The sequence below is a fragment of the Hemitrygon akajei genome, chromosome 18 (assembly GCF_048418815.1).
Source record: "Hemitrygon akajei chromosome 18, sHemAka1.3, whole genome shotgun sequence".
NCBI lineage: Eukaryota > Metazoa > Chordata > Chondrichthyes > Myliobatiformes > Dasyatidae > Hemitrygon > Hemitrygon akajei.
Window position 1 is genome coordinate 52,831,605 of NC_133141.1, and position 26,600 is coordinate 52,858,204.

Genomic DNA, 26,600 nt, shown 5'->3' on the forward strand with positions numbered 1-26,600 from the left:
ACCCAGTATAACCCAGTACCAAGAGTGAGCGTCCAGAATTCAACAGTGTAATCCAGTACTGAGTGTGAGGGTCCTGAATTGCACTGTGTAATCCAGTACTGAATGTGAGCGTCCTGTATTCCACAGTGTAATCCACTACCGAGTGTGAGGGACCTGAATTGCACTGTGTAATCCAGTCCCGAGTGTGAGGGTCCTGAATTCCACAGTGTAATCCAGTACCGAGTGTGAGGGTCCTGATTTCCACAGTATAATATATTACAGAGTGTGAGTGTCCGGAATTCCACAGTGTGTTCCAGTACCCAGTCTGAGGGTCCTAAATTCCAGAGTCTATTCCAGTACACAGAGTGGGGGTCCTGAATTCCACAGTGTAATCCAGTACCAAGTTTGAGAGTCCTGAATCGCACAGTTTAACCCAGTTTCGAGTGTGTGGTTCCTGAATCCCACAGTGTAACCCAGTACCAAGCGTGAGGTTCCTGAATTCCGCAGTGTAATCCACTACCGAGTGTCAGGGTCCTGCATTGCACTGTGTAATCCAGTACTGAGTGTGAGGGTACTGAATTCCACAGTGTAATCCAGTACCGAGAGTGAGGGTACTGAATTTAACAGTGTTTTTCAGTACCTAGTGTGAGTGTCCTAAATTCCAGGGTCTATTCCACTGCGGAGTGTGAGGGACCTGATTTCCACAGTGTAATCCAGTACCGAGTGTGAGGGTCCTGAATTGCACTGTGTAATCCAATACAGTGTGTGTGGGCCCTGAATTACCCAGTGTAACCCAGTACCAAGAGTGAGGGTCCTGAATTCCACTGTGAAATCCGCTGCCGAGTGTGAGGGTCCTGAATTCCACAGTGTAATCCAGTACCGAGTGTGAGGGTCCTGAATTCCACAGTGTAATCCACTACCGAGTGTGAGGGTCCTGAATTCCACAGTGTAATCCAGTACCGAGCGCGAGGGTCCTGAATTTAACAGTGTTTTCCAGTACCTAGTGTGAGAGTCCAGAATCCCACAGAGTAACCCAGTATCGAGTGTGAGGTTCCTTCTTTCCACAGTGTAACCCACTACCGAGTGTGAAGGACCTGAATTGCACTGTGCAATCCAGCACCGAGAGAGAGGGTCCTGAATTACCCTGTATAACCCAGTACCAAGAATGAGGGTCCTGAATTCAACAGTGTAATCCAGTACTGAGTGTGAGGGTACTGAATTCCACAGTGTAATCCAGAACCGAGGGTGAGGGTCCTGAATTTAACAGTGTTTTTCAGTACCTAGTGTGAGGGTCCTAAATTCCAGAGTCTATTCCATTGCGGAGTGTGAGGGTCCTGAATTCCACTGTGTAATCCGGTACCGAGTTTGAGGATCCTGAATTCCACAGAGAAACCCAGAATCGAGTGTGAGGGTCCTGAATCCCACAGTGTAACCTAGTATCGAGTGCGAGGTTCCTTAATTCCACAGTGTAATCCACTACCGAGTGTGAGGGTCCTGAATTCCACAGTGTAATCCACGTCCAAGTGTGGGGGTGCTGAATCCCACGTGTAATGCAGTATCGAGTGGGAGGTTCCTTAATTACTCAGGGTAATTCAGTACTGAGTGTGAGGGTCCTGAATTCCCCTGTGTAATCCAGTACCGAGTTTGAGGATCCTGAATTCCACAGAGTAACCTAGTATCGAATGCGAGGTTCCTTAATTCCACAGTGTAATCCACTACCGAGTGTGAGGGACCTGAATTCCACAGTGTAATCCAGCACCGAGACAGATGGTCCTGAATTACCCAGTATAACCCAGTACCAAGAGTGAGCGTCCTGAATTCAACAGTGTAATCCAGTACTGAGTGTGAGGGTCCTGAATTGCACTGTGTAATCCAGTACTGAATGTGAGCGTCCTGTATTCCACAGTGTAATCCACTACCGAGTGTGAGGGACCTGAATTGCACTGTGTAATCCAGTCCCGAGTGTGAGGGTCCTGAATTCCACAGTGTAATCCAGTACCGAGTGTGAGGGTCCTGATTTCCACAGTATAATATATTACAGAGTGTGAGTGTCCGGAATTCCACAGTGTGTTCCAGTACCCAGTCTGAGGGTCCTAAATTCCAGAGTCTATTCCAGTACACAGTGTGAGGGTCCTGAATTTCACAGTGTAATCCACTACAGTGTATGAGGGTCCTGTATTCCACAGTGTGTTCCAGTAGCCAGTCTGAGGGTCCTAAATTCCAGAGTCTATTCCAGTACAAAGTGTGGGGGTCCTGAATTCCACAGTGTAATCCAGTACCGAGTTTGAGGGTCCTGAATCGCACAGTTTAACCCAGTTTCGATTGTGTGGTTCCTGAATCCCACAGTGTAACCCAGTACCAAGCGTGAGGTTCCTGAATTCCGCAGTGTAATCCACTACCGAGTGTCAGGGTCCTGAATTGCACTGTGTAATCCAGTACTGAGTGTGAGGGTACTGAATTCCACAGTGTAATCCAGTACCGAGAGTGGGGGTCCTGAATTTAACAGAGTTTTTCAGTACCTAGTGTGAGGGTAATAAATTCCAGGGTCTATTCCACTGCGGAGTGTGAGGGACCTGATTTCCACAGTGTAATCCAGTACTGAGTGTGAGGGTCCTGAATTACACTGTGTAATCCAATACAGTGTGTGTGGGCCCTGAATTACCCAGTGTAACCCAGTACCAAGAGTGAGGGTCCTGAATTCCACAGTGTAATCCAGTACTGAGTGTGAGGGTCCTGAATTGCACTGTGTAATCCAGTACCGAGTGTGAGGGTCCTGAATTCCACAGTGTAATCCACTACCGAGTGTGAGGGTCCTGAATCCCACAGTGTAATCCACTACAGTGTGTGTGGGCCCTGAATTACCCAGTATAACCCAGTACCAAGAGTGAGGGTCCTGAATTCCACAGTATAATCCACTACAGAGTATGAGGGTCCTGTATTCCACAGTGTGTTCCAGTACCCAGTCTGAGGGTCCTAAATTTCAGAGTCTATTCCAGTACAGAGTGTGGGGGTCCTGAATTCCACAGTGTAATCCACTACCGAGTGTCAGGGTCCTGCATTGCACTGTGTAATCCAGTACCGAGTGTGAGGGTCCTGAATTCCACAGTGTAATCCAGCACCGGGAGTGAGGGTCCTGAATTACCTTGTATAACCCTGTACCGAGTGTGAGGGTCCTGATTTCCAAAGTATAATCCACTACGGAGTGTGAGGGTCCTGAATTCCACAGTGTGTTCCAGTACCCAGTCTGAGGGTCCTAAATTCCAGAGTCTATTCCAGTGCACAGTGAGGGTCCTGATTTCCACAGTGTAATCCAGTACCGAGTTTGAGGGTCCTGAATCGCACAGTTTAACCCAGTTTCGAGTGTGTGGTTCCTGAATCCCACAGTGTAACCCAGTACCAAGCGTGAGGTTCCTGAATTCCGCAGTGTAATCCACTACCAGGTGTGAGGGTCCTGCATTGCACTGTGTAATCCAATACTGAGTGTGAAGGTACTGAATTCCACAGTGTAATCCAGTACCGAGAGTGAGGGTCCTGAATTTAACAGTGTTTTTCAGTACCTAGTGTGAGAGTCCTAAGTTCCAGAGTCTCTTCGACTGCGGACTGTGAGGGACCTGATTTCCACAGTGTAATCCACTACCGAGTGTGAGGGTACTGAATTCCACTGTGTAATCCAGTACCGAGAGCGAGGGTCCTGAATTTTAAAGTGTTTTCCAGTACCTAGTGTGAGAGTCCTGAATCCCACAGAGTAACCCAGTATCGAGTGTGAGGTTCCTTCTTTCAACAGTGTAATCCACTACCGAGTGTGAGGGACCTGAATTGCACTGTGTAATACAGTACCGAGTGTGAGGGTCCTGAATTCCCCAGTGTAATCCACTACCGAGTGTGAGGGACCTGAATTGCACTGTGTAATCCAGTACCGAGAGCGAGGGTCCTGAATTTTACAGTGTTTTCCAGTACCTAGTGTGAGAGTCCTGAATCCCACAGAGTAACCCAGTATCGAGTGTGAGGTTCCTTCTTTCAACAGTGTAATCCACTACCGAGTGTGAGGGACCTGAATTGCACTGTGTAATACAGTACCGAGGGTGAGGGTCCTGAATTCCACTGTGTAATCCACTACCGAGTGTGAGGGTCCTGCATTGCACTGTGTAATCCAATACTGAGTGTGAAGGTACTGAATTCCACAGTGTAATCCAGTATCGAGAGTGAGGGTCCTGAATTTAACAGTGTTTTTCAGTACCTAGTGTGAGAGTCCTAAGTTCCAGAGTCTCTTCGACTGCGGACTGTGAGGGTCCTGATTTCCACAGTGTAATCCACTACCGAGTGTGAGGGTACTGAATTCCACTGTGTAATCCAGTACCGAGAGCGAGGGTCCTGAATTTTACAGTGTTTTCCAGTACCTAGTGTGAGAGTCCTGAATCCCACAGAGTAACCCAGTATCGAGTGTGAGGTTCCTTCTTTCAACAGTGTAATCCACTACCGAGTGTGAGGGACCTGAATTGCACTGTGTAATACAGTACCGAGTGTGAGGGTCCTGAATTCCACAGTGTAATCCACTACCGAGTGTGAGGGACCTGAATTGCACTGTGCAATCCAGTACCGAGTGTGAGGGTCCTGAATTCCACATTGTAATCCAGCACCGAGAGAGAGGGTCCTGAATTACCCTGTATAACCCAGTACCAAGAGTGAGGGTCCTGAATTCAACCGTGTAATCCAGTACTGAGTGTGAGGGTCCTGAATTGCACTGCGTAATCCGGTACAGAGTGTGATGGTCCTGAATTCCACAGTGTAATCCACTACCGAGTGTGAGGGACCTGAATTGCACTGTGTAATCCAGTACCGAGTGTGAGGGTCCTGAATTCCACAGTGTAATCCACTATCGAGTGTGAGGGTCCTGATATCCAAAGTATAATCCACTACCCGGTGTGAGGGTCCCGAATTCCACTGCGTAATCCATTACCAAGAGTGAGGGTCACTGAATACACAGTGTAATCCAGCACCGAGACAGAGGGTCCTGAATTACCCTGTATAACCCAGTACCAAGAGTGAGGGTCCTGAATTCAACAGTGTAATCCAGTATTGAGTGTGAGGGTCCTGAATTGCACTACGTAATCCGGTACAGAGTGTGAAGGTCCTGAATTCCACAGTGTAATCCACTACCGAGTGTGAGGGTCCTGAATTTAACAGTGTTTTCCAGTACCTAGTGTGAGAGTCCTGAATCCCACAGAGTAACCCAGTATCGAGTGTGAGGTTCCTTCTTTCAACAGTGTAATCCACTACCGAGTGTGAGGGACCTGAATTGCACTGTGCAATCCACTACCGAGTGTGAGGGTCCTGATTTCCAAAGTATAATCCACTACAGAGTGTGAGGGTCCTGAATTCCACAGTGTGTTCCAGTACCCAGTCTGAGGTTCCTAAATTCCACAGTCTATTCCAATACACAGTGTGGGGGTCCTGAATTCCACAGTGTAATCCAGTACCGAGTTTGAGGGTCCTGAATCGCACAGTTTAACTCAGTTTCGAGTGTGTGGTTCCTGAATCCCACAGTGTAACACAGTACCAAGCGTGAGGTTCCTGAATTCCGCAGTGTAATCCACTACCGAGTGTGAGGGTTCTGAATTCCACTGTGTAATCCAGTACCGAGAGCGAGGGTACTGAATTCCACAGTGTAATCCAGTACTGAGTGTGAGGTTCCTTCTTTCCACAGTGTAATCCACTACCGAGTGTGAGGGACCTGAATTGCACTGTGCAATCCAGTACCGGGTGTGAGGATGCTGAAATCCACAGTGTAATCCAGCACCGAGAGAGAGGGTCCTGAATTACCCTGTATAATCCAGTACCAAGAGTGAGGGTCCTGAATTCAACAGTGTAATCCAGTACTGAGTGTGAGGGTCCTGAATTGCAATGCGTAATCCAGTACTGAGTGTGAAGGTCTTGAATTCCACAGTGTAATCCAGTACCGAGTGTGAGGGTCCTGATTTCCAAAGTATAATCCACTACAGAGTGTGAGGGTCATGAATTCCACAGTTTAACCCAGTTTCGAGCGTGTGGTTCCTGAATCCCACAGTGTAACCCAGTACCAAGCGTGAGGTTCCTGAATTCCGCTGTGTAATCCACTACCGAGTGTGAGGGTCCTGCATTGCACTGTGTAATCCAATACTGAGTGTGAGGCTACAGAATTCCACAGTGTAATCCAGTACCGAGTGTGAGGGTCCTGATTTCAATAGTGTAAACCAGTACTGAATGTGAGGGTCCTGAATTCCACTGCGAAATCCAGGACCGAGTGTGAGAGTCCTGAATCCCACAGAGTAACCCAGTATCGTGTGTGAGGTTCCTTCTTTCCACAGTGTAATCCACTACCGAGTGTGAGGGACCTGAATTGCACTGTGCAATCCAGCACTGAGAGAGAGGGTCCTGAATTACCCTGTATAACCCAGTACCAAGAATGAGGGTCCTGAATTCAACAGTGTAATCCAGTACTGAGTGTGAGGGTACTGAATTCCACAGTGTAATCCAGAACCGAGGGTGAGGGTCCTGAATTTAACAGTGTTTTTCAGTACCTAGTGTGAGGGTCCTAAATTCCAGAGTCTATTCCATTGCGGAGTGTGAGGGTCCTGAATTCCACAGTGTAATCCAGTACCGAGTGTGAGGGTCCTGAATTCCACAGAGAAACCCAGAATCGAGTGTGAGGGTCCTGAATCCCACAGTGTAACCTAGTATCGAGTGCGAGGTTCCTTAATTCCACAGTGTAATCCACTACCGAGTGTGAGGGTCCTGAATTCCACAGTGTAATCCACGTCCAAGTGTGGGGGTGCTGAATCCCACGTGTAATGCAGTATCGAGTGGGAGGTTCCTTAATTACTCAGGGTAATTCAGTACTGAGTGTGAGGGTCCTGAATTCCACTGTGTAATCCAGTACCGAGTTTGAGGATCCTGAATTCCACAGAGTAACCTAGTATCGAATGCGAGGTTCCTTAATTCCACAGTGTAATCCACTACCGAGTGTGAGGGACCTGAATTCCACAGTGTAATCCAGCACCGAGACAGATGGTCCTGAATTACCCAGTATAACCCAGTACCAAGAGTGAGGGTCCTGAATTCAACAGTGTAATCCAGTACTGAGTGTGAGGGTCCTGAATTGCACTGTGTAATCCAGTACTGAATGTGAGCGTCCTGTATTCCACAGTGTAATCCACTACCGAGTGTGAGGGACCTGAATTGCACTGTGTAATCCAGTTCCGAGTGTGAGGGTCCTGAATTCCACAGTGTAATCCAGTACCGAGTGTGAGGGTCCTGATTTCCAAAGTATAATCCACTACAGAGTGTGAGGGTCATGAATTCCACAGTTTAACCCAGTTTCGTGTGTGTGGTTCCTGAATCCCACAGTGTAACCCAGTACCAAGCGTGAGGTTCCTGAATTCCACAGTGTAATCCAGTACCGAGTGTGAGGGTCCTGAATTCCACAGAGAAACCCAGAATCGAGTGTGAGGGTCCTGAATCCCACAGTGTAACCTAGTATCGAGTGCGAGGTTCCTTAATTCCACAGTGTAATCCACTACCGAGTGTGAGGGTCCTGAATTCCACAGTGTAATCCACGTCCAAGTGTGGGGGTGCTGAATCCCACGTGTAATGCAGTATCGAGTGGGAGGTTCCTTAATTACTCAGGGTAATTCAGTACTGAGTGTGAGGGTCCTGAATTCCACTGTGTAATCCAGTACCGAGTTTGAGGATCCTGAATTCCACAGAGTAACCTAGTATCGAATGCGAGGTTCCTTAATTCCACAGTGTAATCCACTACCGAGTGTGAGGGACCTGAATTCCACAGTGTAATCCAGCACCGAGACAGATGGTCCTGAATTACCCAGTATAACCCAGTACCAAGAGTGAGGGTCCTGAATTCAACAGTGTAATCCAGTACTGAGTGTGAGGGTCCTGAATTGCACTGTGTAATCCAGTACTGAATGTGAGCGTCCTGTATTCCACAGTGTAATCCACTACCGAGTGTGAGGGACCTGAATTGCACTGTGTAATCCAGTTCCGAGTGTGAGGGTCCTGAATTCCACAGTGTAATCCAGTACCGAGTGTGAGGGTCCTGATTTCCAAAGTATAATCCACTACAGAGTGTGAGGGTCATGAATTCCACAGTTTAACCCAGTTTCGTGTGTGTGGTTCCTGAATCCCACAGTGTAACCCAGTACCAAGCGTGAGGTTCCTGAATTCCACAGTGTAATCCAGTACCGAGAGTGAGGGTCCTGAATTCCACAGTGTTTTTCAGTACCTAGTGTGAGGGTCCAAAATTCCAGAGTCTCTTCGACTGCGTACTGTGAGGGACCTGATTTCCACAGTGTAATCCACTACCGAGTGTGAGGATCCTGAATTCCACTGTGTAATCCAGTACCGAGAGCGAGGGTCCTGTATTTAACAGTCTTTTCCAGTACCTAGTGTGAGGGTCCTGAATCCCACAGAGTAACCCAGTATCGAGTGTGAGGTTCCTTCTTTCCACAGTGTAATCCACTACCGAGTGTGAGGGACCTGAATTGCACTGTGCAATCCAGTACCGAGTGTGAGGGTCCTGAATTCCACAGTGTAATCCAGCACCGAGAGAGAGGGTCCTGAATTACCCTGTATAACCCAGTACCAAGAGTGAGGGTCCTGAATTCAACAGTGTAATCCAGTACTGAGTGTGAGGGTCCTGAATTGCACTGTGTAATCCAGTACTGAGTGTGAGGGACCTGAATTGCACTGTGTAATCCAGTCCCGAGTGTGAGGGTCCTGAATTCCACAGTATAATATACTACAGAGTGTGAGTGTCCGGAATTCCACAGTGTGTTCCAGTACCCAGTCTGAGGGTCCTAAATTCCAGAGTCTATTCCAGTACACAGTGTGAGGGTCCTGAATTTCACAGTGTAATCCACTACAATGTATGAGGGTCCTGTATTCCACAGTGTGTTCCAGTACCCAGTCTGAGGGTCCTAAATTCCAGAGTCTATTCCAGTACACAGAGTGGGGGTCCTGAATTCCACAGTGTAATCCAGTACCAAGTTTGAGGGTCCTGAATCGCACAGTTTAACCCAGTTTCGAGTGTGTGGTTCCTGAATCCCACAGTGTAACCCAGTACCAAGCGTGAGGTTCCTGAATTCCGCAGTGTAATCCACTACCGAGTGTCAGGGTCCTGCATTGCACTGTGTAATCCAGTACTGAGTGTGAGGGTACTGAATTCCACAGTGTAATCCAGTACCGAGAGTGAGGGTCCTGAATTTAACAGAGTTTTTCAGTACCTAGTGTGAGGGTAATAAATTCCAGGGTCTATTCCACTGCGGAGTGTGAGGGACCTGATTTCCACAGTGTAATCCAGTACTGAGTGTGAGGGTCCTGAATTGCACTGTGTAATCCAATACAGTGTGTGTGGGCCCTGAATTACCCAGTGTAACCCAGTACCAAGAGTGAGAGTCCTGAATTCCACTGTGAAATCCGCTGCCGAGTGTGAGGGTCCTGAATTCCACAGTGTAATCCAGTACCGAGTGTGAGGGTCCTGAATTCCACAGTGTAATCCAGTACCGAGTGTGAGGGTCCTGAATTCCACAGTGTAATCCACTACCGAGTGTGAGGGTCCTGAATTCCATAGTATAATCCAGTACAGAGTGTGAGTGTCCTGAATTCCACAGTGTGTTCCAGTACCCAGTCTGAGGGTCCTAAATTTCAGAGTCTATTCCAGTACAGAGTGTGGGGGTCCTGAATTCCACAGTGTAATCCACTACCGAGTGTCTGGGTCCTGCATTGCACTGTGTAATCCACTACCGAGTGTGAGGGTCCTGAATTCCACAGTGTAATCCAGCACCGGGAGTGAGGGTCCTGAATTACCTTGTATAACCCTGTACCGAGTGTGAGGGTCCTGATTTCCAAAGTATAATCCACTACAGAGTGTGAGGGTCCTGAATTCCACAGTGTGTTCCAGTACCCAGTCTGAGGGTCCTAAATTCCAGAGTCTATTCCAGTGCACAGTGAGGGTCCTGAATTCCACAGTGTAATCCAGTACCGAGTTTGAGGGTCCTGAATCGCACAGTTTAACCCAGTTTCGAGTGTGTGGTTCCTGAATCCCACAGTGTAACCCAGTACCAAGCGTGAGGTTCCTGAATTCCGCAGTGTAATCCACTACCAGGTGTGAGGGTCCTGCATTGCTCTGTGTAATCCAATACTGAGTGTGAAGGTACTGAATTCCACAGTGTAATCCAGTACCGAGAGTGAGGGTCCTGAATTTAACAGTGTTTTTCAGTACCTAGTGTGAGAGTCCTAAGTTCCAGAGTCTCTTCGACTGCGGACTGTGAGGGACCTGATTTCCACAGTGTAATCCACTACCGAGTGTGAGGGTACTGAATTCCACTGTGTAATCCAGTACCGAGAGCGAGGGTCCTGAGTTTTACATTGTTTTCCAGTACCTAGTGTGAGAGTCCTGAATCCCACAGAGTAACCCAGTATCGAGTGTGAGGTTCCTTCTTTCAACAGTGTAATCCACTACCGAGTGTGAGGGACCTGAATTGCACTGTGTAATACAGTACCGAGTGTGAGGGTCCTGAATTCCACAGTGTAATCCACTACAGAGTGTGAGGGTCCTGAATTGCACTGTGTAATCCAGTACCGAGTGTCAGGGTCCTGAATTCCACAGTGTAATCCAGCTCCGGGAGAGAGGGTCCTGAATTACCTTGTATAACCCAGTACCAAGAGTGAGGGTCCTGAATCCAACAGTGTAATCTAGTACTGAGTGTGAGGGTCCTGAATTCCCCAGTGTAATCCACTACCGAGTGTGAGGGACCTGAATTGCACTGTGTAATCCAGTACCGAGAGCGAGGGTCCTGAATTTTACAGTGTTTTCCAGTACCTAGTGTGAGAGTCCTGAATCCCACAGAGTAACCCAGTATCGAGTGTGAGGTTCCTTCTTTCAACAGTGTAATCCACTACCGAGTGTGAGGGACCTGAATTGCACTGTGTAATACAGTACCGAGTGTGAGGGTCCTGAATTCCACTGTGTAATCCACTACCGAGTGTGAGGGTCCTGCATTGCACTGTGTAATCCAATACTGAGTGTGAAGGTACTGAATTCCACAGTGTAATCCAGTACCGAGAGTGAGGGTCCTGAATTTAACAGTGTTTTTCAGTACCTAGTGTGAGAGTCCTAAGTTCCAGAGTCTCTTCGACTGCGGACTGTGAGGGACCTGATTTCCACAGTGTAATCCACTACCGAGTGTGAGGGTACTGAATTCCACTGTGTAATCCAGTACCGAGAGCGAGGGTCCTGAATTTTACAGTGTTTTCCAGTACCTAGTGTGAGAGTCCTGAATCCCACAGAGTAACCCAGTATCGAGTGTGAGGTTCCTTCTTTCAACAGTGTAATCCACTACCGAGTGTGAGGGACCTGAATTGCACCGTGCAATCCAGTACCGAGTGTGAGGGTCCTGAATTCCACATTGTAATCCAGTACCGAGAGTGAGGGTCCTGAATTACCCTGTATAACCCAGTACCAAGAGTGAGGGTCCTGAATTCAACCGTGTAATCCAGTACTGAGTGTGAGGGTCCTGAATTGCACTGCGTAATCCGGTACAGAGTGTGAAGGTCCTGAATTCCACAGTGTAATCCAGTACCCAGTCTGAGGGTCCTAAATTTCAGAGTCTATTCCAGTACAGAGTGTGGGGGTCCTGAATTCCACAGTGTAATCCACTACCGAGTGTCTGGGTCCTGCATTGCACTGTGTAATCCAGTACCGAGTGTGAGGGTCCTGAATTCCACAGTGTAATCCAGCACCGGGAGAGAGGGTCCTGAATTACCCTGTATAACCCAGTACCAAGAGTGAGGGTCCTGAATTCAACAGTGTAATCCAGTATTGAGTGTGAGGGTCCTGAATTGCACTGCGTAATCTGGTACAGAGTGTGAAGGTCCTGAATTCCACAGTGTAATCCACTACCGAGTGTGAGGGTCCTGAATTTAACAGTGTTTTCCAGTACCTAGTGTGAGAGTCCTGAATCCCACAGAGTAACCCAGTATCGAGTGTGAGGTTCCTTCTTTCAACAGTGTAATCCACTACCGAGTGTGAGGGACCTGAATTGCACTGTGCAATCCACTACCGAGTGTGAGGGTCCTGATTTCCAAAGTATAATCCACTACAGAGTCTGCGGTTCCTAAATTCCACAGTCTATTCCAATACACAGTGTGGGGGTCCTGAATTCCACAGTGTAATCCAGTACCGAGTTTGAGGGTCCTGAATCGCACAGTTTAACTCAGTTTCGAGTGTGTGGTTCCTGAATCCCACAGTGTAACACAGTACCAAGCGTGAGGTTCCTGAATTCCGCAGTGTAATCCACTACCGAGTGTGAGGGTTCTGAATTCCACTGTGTAATCCAGTACCGAGAGCGAGGGTACTGAATTCCACAGTGTAATCCAGTACTGAGTGTGAGGTTCCTTCTTTCCACAGTGTAATCCACTACCGAGTGTGAGGGACCTGAATTGCACTGTGCAATCCAGTACCGGGTGTGAGGATGCTGAAATCCACAGTGTAATCCAGCACCGAGAGAGAGGGTCCTGAATTACCCTGTATAATCCAGTACCAAGAGTGAGGGTCCTGAATTCAACAGTGTAATCCAGTACTGAATGTGAGGGTACTGAATTCCACAGTGTAATCCAGTACCGAGCGTGAGGGTCCTGGATTTAACAGTGTTTTTCAGTACCTAGTGTGAGAGTCCTGAATCCCACAGAGTAACCCAGTATCGAGTGTGAGGTTCCTTCTTTCCACAGTGTAATCCACTACCGAGTGTGAGGGACCTGAATTGCACTGTGCAATCCAGTACCGGGTGTGAGGATGCTGAAATCCACAGTGTAATCCAGCACCGAGAGAGAGGGACCTGAATTACCATGTATAAACCTGTACCAAGAGTGAGGATCCTATACAGTGTGTGGAGGCCCTGAATTACCCAGTGTCACCAAGTACCAAGAGTGAGAGTCCTGAATTTCACAGTGTGTTCCAGTACCCAGTCTGAGGGTCCTAAATTTCAGAGTCTATTCCAGTACACAGTGTGGGGGTCCTGAATTCCACAGTGTAATCCAGTACCGAGTGTGAGGGTCCTGAATTGCACTGTGTAATCCACTACAGTGTGTGTGGGCCCTGAATTGCACTGTGTAATCCAGTACCGAGTGTGAGGGTCCTGAATTCCACGGTGTAATCCACGACCGAGTGTGAGGGTCCTGATTTCCAAAGAATAATCCACTACAGAGTGTGAGGGTCCTGAATTCCACAGTGTGTTCCAGTACCCAGTCTGAGGGTCCTAAATTCCAGAGTCTATTCCAGTGCACAGTGAGGGTCCTGAATTCCACAGTGTAATCCAGTACCGAGTTTGAGGGTCCTGAATCGCACAGTTTAACCCAGTTTCGAGTGTGTGGTTCCTGAATCCCACAGTGTAACCCAGTACCAAGCGTGAGGTTCCTGAATTCCGCAGTGTAATCCACTACCAGGTGTGAGGGTCCTGCATTGCACTGTGTAATCCAGTACCGAGTGTGAGGGTCCTGCATTGCACTGTGTAATCCAATACTGAGTGTGAAGGTACTGAATTCCACAGTGTAATACAGTACCGAGAGTGAGGGTCCTGAATTTAACAGTGTTTTTCAGTACCTAGTGTGAGAGTCCTAAGTTCCAGAGTCTCTTCGACTGCGGACTGTGAGGGACCTGATTTCCACAGTGTAATCCACTACCGAGTGTGAGGGTACTGAATTCCACTGTGTAATCCAGTACCGAGAGCGAGGGTCCTGAATTTTACATTGTTTTCCAGTACCTAGTGTGAGAGTCCTGAATCCCACAGAGTAACCCAGTATCGAGTGTGAGGTTCCTTCTTTCAACAGTGTAATCCACTACCGAGTGTGAGGGACCTGAATTGCACTGTGTAATCCAGTACCGAGTGTGAGGGTCCTGAATTCCACAGTGTAATCCACTACCGAGTGTGAGGGACCTGAATTGCACTGTGCAATCCAGTACCGAGTGTGAGGGTCCTGAATTCCACAGTGTAATCCAGCACCGGGAGAGAGGGTCCTGAATTACCTTGTATAACCCAGTACCAAGAGTGAGGGTCCTGAATCCAACAGTGTATTCTAGTACTGAGTGTGAGGGTCCTGAATTCCCCAGTGCAATCCACTACCGAGTGTGAGGGACCTGAATTGCACTGTGTAATCCACTACCGAGTGTGAGGGTCCTGATTTCCAAAGTATAATCCACTACAGAGTCTGAGGGTCCTGAATCGCACAGTTTAACCCAGTTTCGAGTGTGTGGTTCCTGAATCCCACAGTGTAACCCAGTACCAAGCGTGAGGTTCCTGAATTCCGCAGTGTAATCCACTACCAGGTGTCAGGGTCCTGCATTGCACAGTGTAATCCAATACTGAGTGTGAAGGTACTGAATTCCACAGTGTAATCCAGTACCGAGAGTGAGGGTCCTGAATTTAACAGTGTTTTTCAGTACCTAGTGTGAGAGTCCTAAATTCCAGAGTCTCTTCGACTGCGGACTGTGAGGGACCTGATTTCCACAGTGTAATCCACTACCGAGTGTGAGGGTACTGAATTCCACTGTGTAATCCAGTACCGAGAGCGAGGGTACTGAATTTTACAGTGTAATCCACTACCGAGTGTGAGGGACCTGAATTGCACTGTGCAATCCAGTACCGAGTGTGAGGGTCCTGAATTCCACATTGTAATCCAGCACCGAGAGAGAGGGTCCTGAATTACCCTGTATAACCCAGTACCAAGAGTGAGGGTCCTGAATTCAACAGTGTAATCCAGTACTGAGTGTGAGGGTCCTGAATTGCACTGCGTAATCCGGTACAGAGTGTGAAGGTCCTGAATTCCACAGTGTAATCCACTACCGAGTGTGAGGGACCTGAATTGCACTGTGTAATCCAGTACCGAGTGTGAGGGTCCTGAATTCCACAGTGTAATCCACTATCGAGTGTGAGGGTCCTGATATCCAAAGTATAATCCACTACCGGGTGTGAGGGTCCCGAATTCCACTGCGTAATCCATTACCAAGAGTGAGGGTCACTGAATATACAGTGTAATCCAGCACCGACAGTGAGGGTCCTGAATTCCACAGTGTTTTCCAATACCTAGTGTGAGGATCCTGAATTCAACAGTATAAACCAGTACTGAATGTGAAGGTCCTGACTTGTACTGCGTAATCCAGTACTGAGTGTGAGGGTCCTGAATTCCACAGAGTAACCCAGAATCAAGTGTGAGGGTCCTGAATCCCACAGTATAACCAAGTATCGAGTGTGAGGGTCCTGATTTCAACAGTGTAAACCAGTACTGAGTGTGAGGGTCCTGAATTGCACTGTGTAATCCAGTACCGTGTGTGAGGGTCCTGAATCCCACAGTGTAACCAAGTATCGAGTGCGAGGTTCCTTAATTCCACTGTGTAATCCACTACCGAGTGCGAGGTTCCTTAATTCCACTGCGTAATCCATTACCAAGAGTGAGGGTCACTGAATACACAGTGTAATCCAGCACTGACAGTGAGGGTCCTGAATTCCACAGTGTTTTCCAATACCTAGTGTGAGGATCCTGAATTCCAGAGTGCAATCCAGTACTGAATGTGAGTGTACTGAATTCCACTGCGAAATCCAGTATCGAATACGAGGGTCCTGAATCCCACAGTGTAACCCTGTATTGAGTGTGAGGTTCCTTCATTCCACAGTGTAATCCAGTACGGAATGTGAGGGTCCTGAATTCCACAGTGTAATCCACTACCGAGTGTGAGGGACCTGAATTGCACTGTGTAATCCAGTACCGAGTTTGAGGGTCCTGAATTCCACAGTGTAATCCAGTACCAAGAGTGAGGGTCCTGAATTCCACAGTGTAATCCAGTACTCAGTGTGAGGGTCCTGAATTGCACTGCGTAATCCAGTACTGAGTGTGAGGGTCCTGATTTCCACAGTGTAATCCATTACCGAGTGTGAGGGTCCTGATTTCCACAGTGTAACCCACCACCGAGTGTGAGGGTCCTGAATTCCACAGTGTAATCCACTACCGAGTGTGAGGGGCCTGATTTCCACAGTATAATCCACTACAGAGTGTGAGGGTCCTGAATTCCACAGTGTGTTCCAGTATCCAGTCTGAGGGTCCTAAATTCCAGTGTCTATTCCAGTACAGAGTGTGGGGGTCCAGAGTTCCACAGTGTAATCCACTACCGAGTGTCAGGGTCCTGCATTGCACTGTGTAATCCAGTACTGAGTGTGAGGGCCCCGAATTGTACTGTTTAATCCAGTAGCAAGTGTGAGGGTCCTAAATTCCAGAGTCTATTCCACTGCGGAGTGTGAGGGACCTGATTTCCACAGTGTAATCCAGTACCGAGTGTGAGGGTCCTGAATCCCACAGTGTAATCCACTACTGAGAGTGAGGGTCCTGAATCCCACAGGGTAATCCAGTACAGAGTGTGAGGGTCCTGAATTCCACAGTGTGTTCCAGTACCCAGTCTGAGGGTTCTAAATTTCAGAGTCTATTCCAGTACAGAGTGTGGGGGTCCTGAATTCCACAGTGTAATCCACTACCGAGTGTGAGGGACCTGAATTGCACTGCGTAATCCAGTACCGAGTGTGAGGGTCCTGAATTCCGCAGTGTAATCCACTACCGAGTGTGAGGGTCCTGATTTCCAAAGTATAAACCACTACAGAGTGTGAGGGTCCTGAATTCCGCAGTGTGTTCCAGTACCCAGTCTGAGGGTCCTAAATTCCAGAGTCTATTCCAGTGCACAGTGAGGGTCCTGAATTCCACAGTGTAATCCAGTACCGAGTTTGAGGGTCCTGAATCGCACAGTTTAACCCAGTTTCGAGTATGTGGTTCCTTTATCCCACAGTGTAACCCAGTACCAAGCGTGAGGTTCCTGAATTCCGCAGTGTAATCCATTACCGAGTGTGAGGGTCCTGCATTGCACAGTGTAATCCAATACTGAGAGTGAGGGTCCAGAATTTAACAGTGTTTTTCAGTACCTAGTGTGAGGGTCCTAAATTCCAGAGTCTCTTCGACTGCGGACTGTGAGGGACCTGATTTCCAAAGTGTAATCCACTACCGAGTGTGAGGGTCCTGAATTCCACTGTGTAATCCTGTACCGAGAGCGAGGGTCCTGAATTTAACAGTGTTTTCCAGTACCTAGTGTGAGAGTCCTGAATCCCACAGAGTAACCCAGTATCGAGTGTGAGGTTCCTTCTTTCAACAGTGTAATCAACTACCGAGTGTGAGGGACCTGAATTGCACTGTGCAATCCACTACCGAGTGTGAGGGTCCTGATTTCCAAAGTATAATCCACTACAGAGTGTGAGGGTCCTGAATTCCACAGTGTGTTCCAGTACCCAGTCTGAGGGTCCTAAATTCCAGAGTCTATTCCAGTACAGAGTGTGGGGGTCCTGAATTCCACAGTGTAATCCAGCACCGAGTGTCTGGGTCCTGCATTGCACTGTGTAATCCAGTACCGAGTGTGAGGGTCCTGAATTCCACAGTGTAATCCAGCACCGGGAGAGAGGGTCCTGAATTACCTTGTATAACCCTGTACCAAGAGTGAGGGTCCTGAATCCAACAGTGTAATCTAGTACCAAGAGTGAGGGTCCTGAATTCCACAGTGTAATCCACTACCGAGTGTGAGGGACCTGAATTGCACTGTGTAATCCAGTACCGAGTGTGAGGGTCCTGAATCGCACAGTTTAACCCAGTTTCGAGTGTGTGGTTCCTGAATCCCACAGTGTAACCCAGTACCTAGCGTGAGGTTCCTGAATTCAGCAGTGTAATCCACTACCAGGTGTGAGGGTCCTGCATTGCACTGTGTAATCCAGTACCGAGTGTGAGGGTCCTGCATTGCACTGTGTAATCCAATACTGAGTGTGAAGGTACTGAATTCCACAGTGTAATCCACTACCGAGAGTGAGGGTCCTGAATTTAACAGTGTTTTTCAGTACCTAGTGTGAGAGTCCTAAGTTCCAGAGTCTCTTCGACTGCGGACTGTGAGGGACCTGATTTCCACAGTGTAATCCACTACCGAGTGTGAGGGTCCTGAATTCCACGGTGTAATCCACTACCGAGTGTGAGGGTCCTGATTTCCAAAGTATAATCCACTACAGAGTGTGAGGGTCCTGAATTCCACAGTGTGTTCCAGTACCGAGTCTGAGGGTCCTAAATTCCAGAGTCTATTCCAGTGCACAGTGAGGGTCCTGAATTCCACAGTGTAATCCAGTACCGAGTTTGAGGGTCCTGAATCGCACAGTTTAACCCAGTTTCGAGTGTGTGGTTCCTGAATCCCACTGTGTAACCCAGTACCAAGCGTGAGGTTCCTGAATTCCGCAGTGTAATCCACTACCAGGTGTGAGGGTCCTGCATTGCACTGTGTAATCCAGTACCGAGTGTGAGGGTCCTGCATTGCACTGTGTAATCCAATACTGAGTGTGAAGGTACTGAATTCCACAGTGTAATCCAGTACCGAGAGTGAGGGTCCTGAGTTTAACAGTGTTTTTCAGTACCTAGTGTGAGAGTCCTAAGTTCCAGAGTCTCTTCGACTGCGGACTGTGAGGGACCTGATTTCCACAGTGTAATCCACTACCGAGTGTGAGGGTACTGAATTCCACTGTGTAATCCAGTACCGAGAGCGAGGGTCCTGAATTTTACAGTGTTTTCCAGTACCTAGTGTGAGAGTCCTGAATCCCAAAAAGTAACCCAGTATCGAGTGTGAGGTTCCTTCTTTCAACAGTGTAATCCACTACCGAGTGTGAGGGACCTGAATTGCACTGTGTAATCCAGTACCGAGTGTGAGGGTCCTGAATTCCACAGTGTAATCCACTACCGAGTGTGAGGGACCTGAATTGCACTGTGCAATCCAGTACCGAGTGTGAGGGTCCTGAATTCCACAGTGTGTTCCAGTACCCAGTCTGAGGGTCCTGAATCGCACAGTTTAACCCAGTTTCGAGTGTGTGGTTCCTGAATCCCACAGTGTAACCCAGTACCAAGCGTGAGGTTCCTGAATTCCGCAGTGTAATCCACTACCAGGTGTGAGGGTCCTGCATTGCACAGTGTAATCCAATACTGAGTGTGAAGGTACTGAATTCCACAGTGTAATCCAGTACCGAGAGTGAGGGTCCTGAATTTAACAGTGTTTTTCAGTACCTAGTGTGAGAGTCCTAAATTCCAGAGTCTCTTCGACTGCGGACTGTGAGGGACCTGATTTCCACAGTGTAATCCACTACCGAGTGTGAGGGTACTGAATTCCACTGTGTAATCCAGTACCGAGAGCGAGGGTACTGAATTTTACAGTGTTTTCCAGTACCTAGTGTGAGAGTCCTGAATCCCACAGAGTAACCCAGTATCGAGTGTGAGGTTCCTTCTTTCAACAGTGTAATCCACTACCGAGTGTGAGGGACCTGAATTGCACTGTGTAATCCAGTACCGAGTGTGAGGGTCCTGAATTCCACAGTGTAATCCACTACCGAGTGTGAGGGACCTGAATTGCACTGTGCAATCCAGTACCGAGTGTGAGGGTCCTGAATTCCACAGTGTGTTCCAGTACCCAGTCTGAGGGTCCTGAATCGCACAGTTTAACCCAGTTTCGAGTGTGTGGTTCCTGAATCCCACAGTGTAACCCAGTACCAAGCGTGAGGTTCCTGAATTCCGCAGTGTAATCCACTACCAGGTGTGAGGGTCCTGCATTGCACAGTGTAATCCAATACTGAGTGTGAAGGTACTGAATTCCACAGTGTAATCCAGTACCGAGAGTGAGGGTCCTGAATTTAACAGTGTTTTTCAGTACCTAGTGTGAGAGTCCTAAATTCCAGAGTCTCTTCGACTGCGGACTGTGAGGGACCTGATTTCCACAGTGTAATCCACTACCGAGTGTGAGGGTACTGAATTCCACTGTGTAATCCAGTACCGAGAGCGAGGGTCCTGAATTTTACAGTGTTTTCCAGTACCTAGTGTGAGAGTCCTGAATCCCAAAAAGTAACCCAGTATCGAGTGTGAGGTTCCTTCTTTCAACAGTGTAATCCACTACCGAGTGTGAGGGACCTGAATTGCACTGTGTAATCCAGTACCGAGTGTGAGGGTCCTGAATTCCACAGTGTAATCCACTACCGAGTGTGAGGGACCTGAATTGCACTGTGCAATCCAGTACCGAGTGTGAGGGTCCTGAATTCCACAGTGTGTTCCAGTACCCAGTCTGAGGGTCCTGAATCGCACAGTTTAACCCAGTTTCGAGTGTGTGGTTCCTGAATCCCACAGTGTAATCCACTACCGAGTGTGAGGGACCTGAATTGCACTGTGCAATCCAGTACCGAGTGTGAGGGTCCTGAATTCCACAGTGTGTTCCAGTACCCAGTCTGAGGGTCCTGAATCGCACAGTTTAACCCAGTTTCGAGTGTGTGGTTCCTGAATTCCACAGTGTAATCCACTACCGAGTGTGAGGGACCTGAATTGCACTGTGCAATCCAGTACCGAGTGTGAGGGTCCTGAATTCCACAGTGTGTTCCAGTACCCAGTCTGAGGGTCCTGAATCGCACAGTTTAACCCAGTTTCGAGTGTGTGGTTCCTGAATCCCACAGTGTAACCCAGTACCAAGCGTGAGGTTCCTGAATTCCGCAGTGTAATCCACTACCAGGTGTGAGGGTCCTGCATTGCACAGTGTAATCCAATACTGAGTGTGAAGGTACTGAATTCCACAGTGTAATCCAGTACCGAGAGTGAGGGTCCTGAATTTAACAGTGTTTTTCAGTACCTAGTGTGAGAGTCCTAAATTCCAGAGTCTCTTCGACTGCGGACTGTGAGGGACCTGATTTCAACAGTGTAATCCACTACCGAGTGTGAGGGTACTGAATTCCACTGTGTAATCCAGTACCGAGTGTGAGGGTCCTGAATTCCACAGTGTGTTCCAGTACCCAGTCTGAGGGTCCTGAATCGCACAGTTTAACCCAGTTTCGAGTGTGTGGTTCCTGAATCCCACAGTGTAACCCAGTACCAAGCGTGAGGTTCCTGAATTCCGCAGTGTAATCCACTACCAGGTGTGAGGGTCCTGCATTGCACAGTGTAATCCAATACTGAGTGTGAAGGTACTGAATTCCACAGTGTAATCCAGTACCGAGAGTGAGGGTCCTGAATTTAACAGTGTTTTTCAGTACCTAGTGTGAGAGTCCTAAATTCCAGAGTCTCTTCGACTGCGGACTGTGAGGGACCTGATTTCAACAGTGTAATCCACTACCGAGTGTGAGGGACCTGAATTGCACTGTGTAATCCAGTACCGAGTGTGAGGGTCCTGAATTCCACAGTGTAATCCACTACCGAGTGTGAGGGACCTGAATTGCACTGTGCAATCCAGTACCGAGTGTGAGGGTCCTGAATTCCACAGTGTGTTCCAGTACCCAGTCTGAGGGTCCTGAATCGCACAGTTTAACCCAGTTTCGAGTGTGTGGTTCCTGAATCCCACAGTGTAATCCACTACCGAGTGTGAGGGACCTGAATTGCACTGTGCAATCCAGTACCGAGTGTGAGGGTCCTGAATTCCACAGTGTGTTCCAGTACCCAGTCTGAGGGTCCTGAATCGCACAGTTTAACCCAGTTTCGAGTGTGTGGTTCCTGAATTCCACAGTGTAATCCACTACCGAGTGTGAGGGACCTGAATTGCACTGTGCAATCCAGTACCGAGTGTGAGGGTCCTGAATTCCACAGTGTGTTCCAGTACCCAGTCTGAGGGTCCTGAATCGCACAGTTTAACCCAGTTTCGAGTGTGTGGTTCCTGAATTCCGCAGTGTAATCCACTACCAGGTGTGAGGGTCCTGCATTGCACAGTGTAATCCAATACTGAGTGTGAAGGTACTGAATTCCACAGTGTAATCCAGTACCGAGAGTGAGGGTCCTGAATTTAACAGTGTTTTTCAGTACCTAGTGTGAGAGTCCTAAATTCCAGAGTCTCTTCGACTGCGGACTGTGAGGGACCTGATTTCCACAGTGTAATCCACTACCGAGTGTGAGGGTACTGAATTCCACTGTGTAATCCAGTACCGAGAGCGAGGGTACTGAATTTTACAGTGTTTTCCAGTACCTAGTGTGAGAGTCCTGAATCCCACAGAGTAACCCAGTATCGAGTGTGAGGTTCCTTCTTTCAACAGTGTAATCCACTACCGAGTGTGAGGGACCTGAATTGCACTGTGTAATCCAGTACCGAGTGTGAGGGTCCTGAATTCCACAGTGTAATCCACTACCGAGTGTGAGGGACCTGAATTGCACTGTGCAATCCAGTACCGAGTGTGAGTGTCCTGAATTCCACATTGTAATCCAGCACCGAGAGAGAGGGTCCTGAATTACCCTGTATAACCCAGTACCAAGAGTGAGGGTCCTGAATTCAACAGTGTAATCCAGTACTGAGTGTGAGGGTCCTGAATTGCACTGCGTAATCCGGTACAGAGTGTGAAGGTCCTGAATTCCACAGTGTAATCCACTACCGAGTGTGAGGGACCTGAATTGCACTGTGTAATCCAGTACCGAGTGTGAGGGTCCTGAATTCCACAGTGTAATCCACTATCGAGTGTGAGGGTCCTGATATCCAAAGTATAATCCACTACCGGGTGTGAGGGTCCCGAATTCCACTGCGTAATCCATTACCAAGAGTGAGGGTCACTGAATACACAGTGTAATCCAGCACCGACAGTGAGGGTCCTGAATTCCACAGTGTTTTCCAATACCTAGTGTGAGGATCCTGAATTCAACTGTGTAAACCAGTACTGAATGTGAAGGTCCTGACGTACTGCGAAATCCAGTACTGAGTGTGAGGGTCCTGAATTCCACAGAGTAACCCAGAATCAAGTGTGAGGGTCCTGAATCCCACAGTATAACCAAGTATCGAGTGTGAGGGTCCTGATTTCAACAGTGTAAACCAGTACTGAGTGTGAGGGTCCTGAATTGCACTGTGTAATCCAGTACCGTGTGTGAGGGTCCTGAATCCCACAGTGTAACCAAGTATCGAGTGCGAGGTTCCTTAATTCCACTGTGTAATCCACTACCGAGTGCGAGGTTCCTTAATTCCACTGCGTAATCCATTACCAAGAGTGAGGGTCACTGAATACACAGTGTAATCCAGCACTGACAGTGAGGGTCCTGAATTCCACAGTGTTTTCCAATACCTAGTGTGAGGATCCTGAATTCCAGAGTGCAATCCAGTACTGAATGTGAGTGTACTGAATTCCACTGCGAAATCCAGTATCGAGTACGAGGGTCCTGAATCCCACAGTGTAACCCTGTATTGAGTGTGAGGTTCCTTCATTCCACAGTGTAATCCAGTACGGAATGTGAGGGTCCTGAATTCCACAGTGTAATCCACTACCGAGTGTGAGGGACCTGAATTGCACTGTGTAATCCAGTACCGAGTTTGAGGGTCCTGAATTCCACAGTGTAATCCAGTACCAAGAGTGAGGGTCCTGAATTCCACAGTGTAATCCAGTACTCAGTGTGAGGGTCCTGAATTGCACTGCGTAATCCAGTACTGAGTGTGAGGGTCCTGATTTCCACAGTGTAATCCATTACCGAGTGTGAGGGTCCTGATTTCCACAGTGTAACCCACCACCGAGTGTGAGGGTCCTGAATTCCACAGTGTAATCCACTACCGAGTGTGAGGGGCCTGATTTCCACAGTATAATCCACTACAGAGTGTGAGGGTCCTGAATTCCACAGTGTGTTCCAGTACCCAGTCTGAGGGTCCTAAATTCCAGAGTCTATTCCAGAACACAGTGTGGGGGTCCTGAATTCCACAGTGCAATCCACTACCGAGTGTCAGGGTCCTGCATTGCACTGTGTAATCCAGTACTGAGTGTGAGGGCCCCGAATTGTACTGTTTAATCCAGTAGCAAGTGTGAGGGTCCTAAATTCCAGAGTCTATTCCACTGCGGAGTGTGAGGGTCCTGAATCCCACAGGGTAATCCAGTACAGAGTGTGAGGGACCTGAATTGCACTGCGTAATCCAGTACCGAGTGTGAGGGTCCTGAATTCCACAGTATAATCCACTACAGAGTGTGAGGGTCCTGAATTCCGCAGTGTGTTCCAGTACTCAGTCTGAGGGTCCTAAATTCCAGAGTCTATTCCAGTGCACAGTGAGGGTCCTGAATTCCACAGTGTAATCCAGTACCGAGTTTGAGGGTCCTGAATCGCACAGTTTAACCCAGTTTCGAGTGTGTGGTTCCTGAATCCCACAGTGTAACCCAGTACCAAGCGTGAGGTTCCTGAATTCCGCAGTGTAATCCACTACCGCGTGTGAGGGTCCTGCATTGCACTGTGTAATCCAATACTGAGAGTGAGGGTCCTGAATTTAACAGTGTTTTTCAGTACCTAGTGTGAGGGTCCTAAATTCCAGAGTCTCTTCGACTGCGGACTGTGAGGGACCTGATTTCCAAAGTGTAATCCACTACCGAGTGTGAGGGTCCTGAATTCCACTGTGTAATCCTGTACCGAGAGCGAGGGTCCTGAATTTAACAGTGTTTTCCAGTACCTAGTGTGAGAGTCCTGAATCCCACAGAGTAACCCAGTATCGAGTGTGAGGTTCCTTCTTTCAACAGTGTAATCCACTACCGAGTGTGAGGGACCTGAATTGCACTGTGCAATCCACTACCGAGTGTGAGGGTCCTGATTTCTAAAGTATAATCCACTACAGAGTGTGAGGGTCCTGAATTCCACAGTGTGTTCCAGTACCCAGTCTGAGGTTCCTAAATTCCAGAGTCTATTCCAATACACAGTGTGGGGCTCCTGAATTCCACAGTGTAATCCAGTACCGAGTTTGAGGGTCATGAATCGCACAGTTTAACTCAGTTTCGAGTGTGTGGTTCCTGAATCCCACAGTGTAACACAGTACCGAGTGTGAGGGTCCTGAATTCCACAGTGTAATCCACTACCGAGTGTGAGGGTCCTGAATCCCACAGTGTAATCCACTACAGTGTGTGTGGGCCCTGAATTCCACAGTGTAATCCAGTACCAAGAGTGAGGATCCTAAATTCAACAGTGCAACTCTGAAATTTAGGACCCTCAGACTGGGTGTGTTCCAGTATCCAGTCTGAGGGTCCTAAATTTCAGAGTCTATTCCAGTACAGAGTGTGGGGGTCCTGAATTCCACAGTGTAATCCACTACCGAGTGTCTGGGTCCTGCATTGCACTGTGTAATCCAGTACCGAGTGTGAGGGTCCTGAATTCCACAGTGTAATCCAGCACCGGGAGAGAGGGTCCTGAACTACCCTGTATAACCCAGTACCAAGAGTGAGGGTCCTGAATTCAACAGTGTAATCCAGTATTGAGTGTGAGGGTCCTGAATTGCACTGCGTAATCCGGTACAGAGTGTGAAGGTCCTGAATTCCACAGTGTAATCCACTACCGAGTGTGAGGGTCCTGAATTTAACAGTGTTTTCCAGTACCTAGTGTGAGAGAACTGAATCCCACAGAGTAACCCAGTATCGAGTGTGAGGTTCCTTCTTTCAACAGTGTAATCCACTACCGAGTGTGAGGGACCTGAATTGCACTGTGCAATCCACTACCGAGTGTGAGGGTCCTGATTTCCAAAGTATAATCCACTACAGAGTGTGAGGGTCCTGAATTCCACAGTGTGTTCCAGTACCCAGTCTGAGGTTCCTAAATTCCAGAGTCTATTCCAATACACAGTGTGGGGGTCCTGAATTCCACAGTGTAATCCAGTACCGAGTTTGAGGGTCCTGAATCGCACAGTTTAACTCAGTTTCGAGTGTGTGGTTCCTGAATCCCACAGTGTAACACAGTACCAAGCGTGAGGTTCCTGAATTCCGCAGTGTAATCCTCTACCGAGTGTGAGGGTTCTGAATTCCACTGTGTAATCCAGTACCGAGAGCGAGGTTCCTTCTTTCCACAGTGTAATCCACTACCGAGTGTGAGGGACCTGAATTGCACTGTGCAATCCAGTACCGGGTGTGAGGATGCTGAAATCCACAGTGTAATCCAGCACCGAGAGAGAGGGTCCTGAATTACCCTGTATAATCCAGTACCAAGAGTGAGGGTCCTGAATTCAACAGTGTAATCCAGTACTGAATGTGAGGGTACTGAATTCCACAGTGTAATCCAGTACCGAGCGTGAGGGTCCTGGATTTAACAGTGTTTTTCAGTACCTAGTGTGAGAGTCCTGAATCCCACAGAGTAACCCAGTATCGAGTGTGAGGTTCCTTCTTTCCACAGTGTAATCCACTACCGAGTGTGAGGGACCTGAATTGCACTGTGCAATCCAGTACCGGGTGTGAGGATGCTGAAATCCACAGTGTAATCCAGCACCGAGAGAGAGGGTCCTGAATTACCATGTATAACCCAGTACCAAGAGTGAGGGTCCTGAATTTAACAGTGTAATCCTGTACTGAGTGTGAGGGTACTGAATTCCACAGTGTAATCCAGTACCGAGCGTGAGGGTCCTGGATTTAACAGTGTTTTTCAGTACCTAGTGTGAGAGTCCTGAATCCCACAGAGTAACCCAGTATCGAGTGTGAGGTTCCTTCTTTCCACAGTGTAATCCACTACCGAGTGTGAAGGACCTGGATTGCACTGTGCAATCCAGCACCGAGAGAGAGGGTCCTGAATTATCC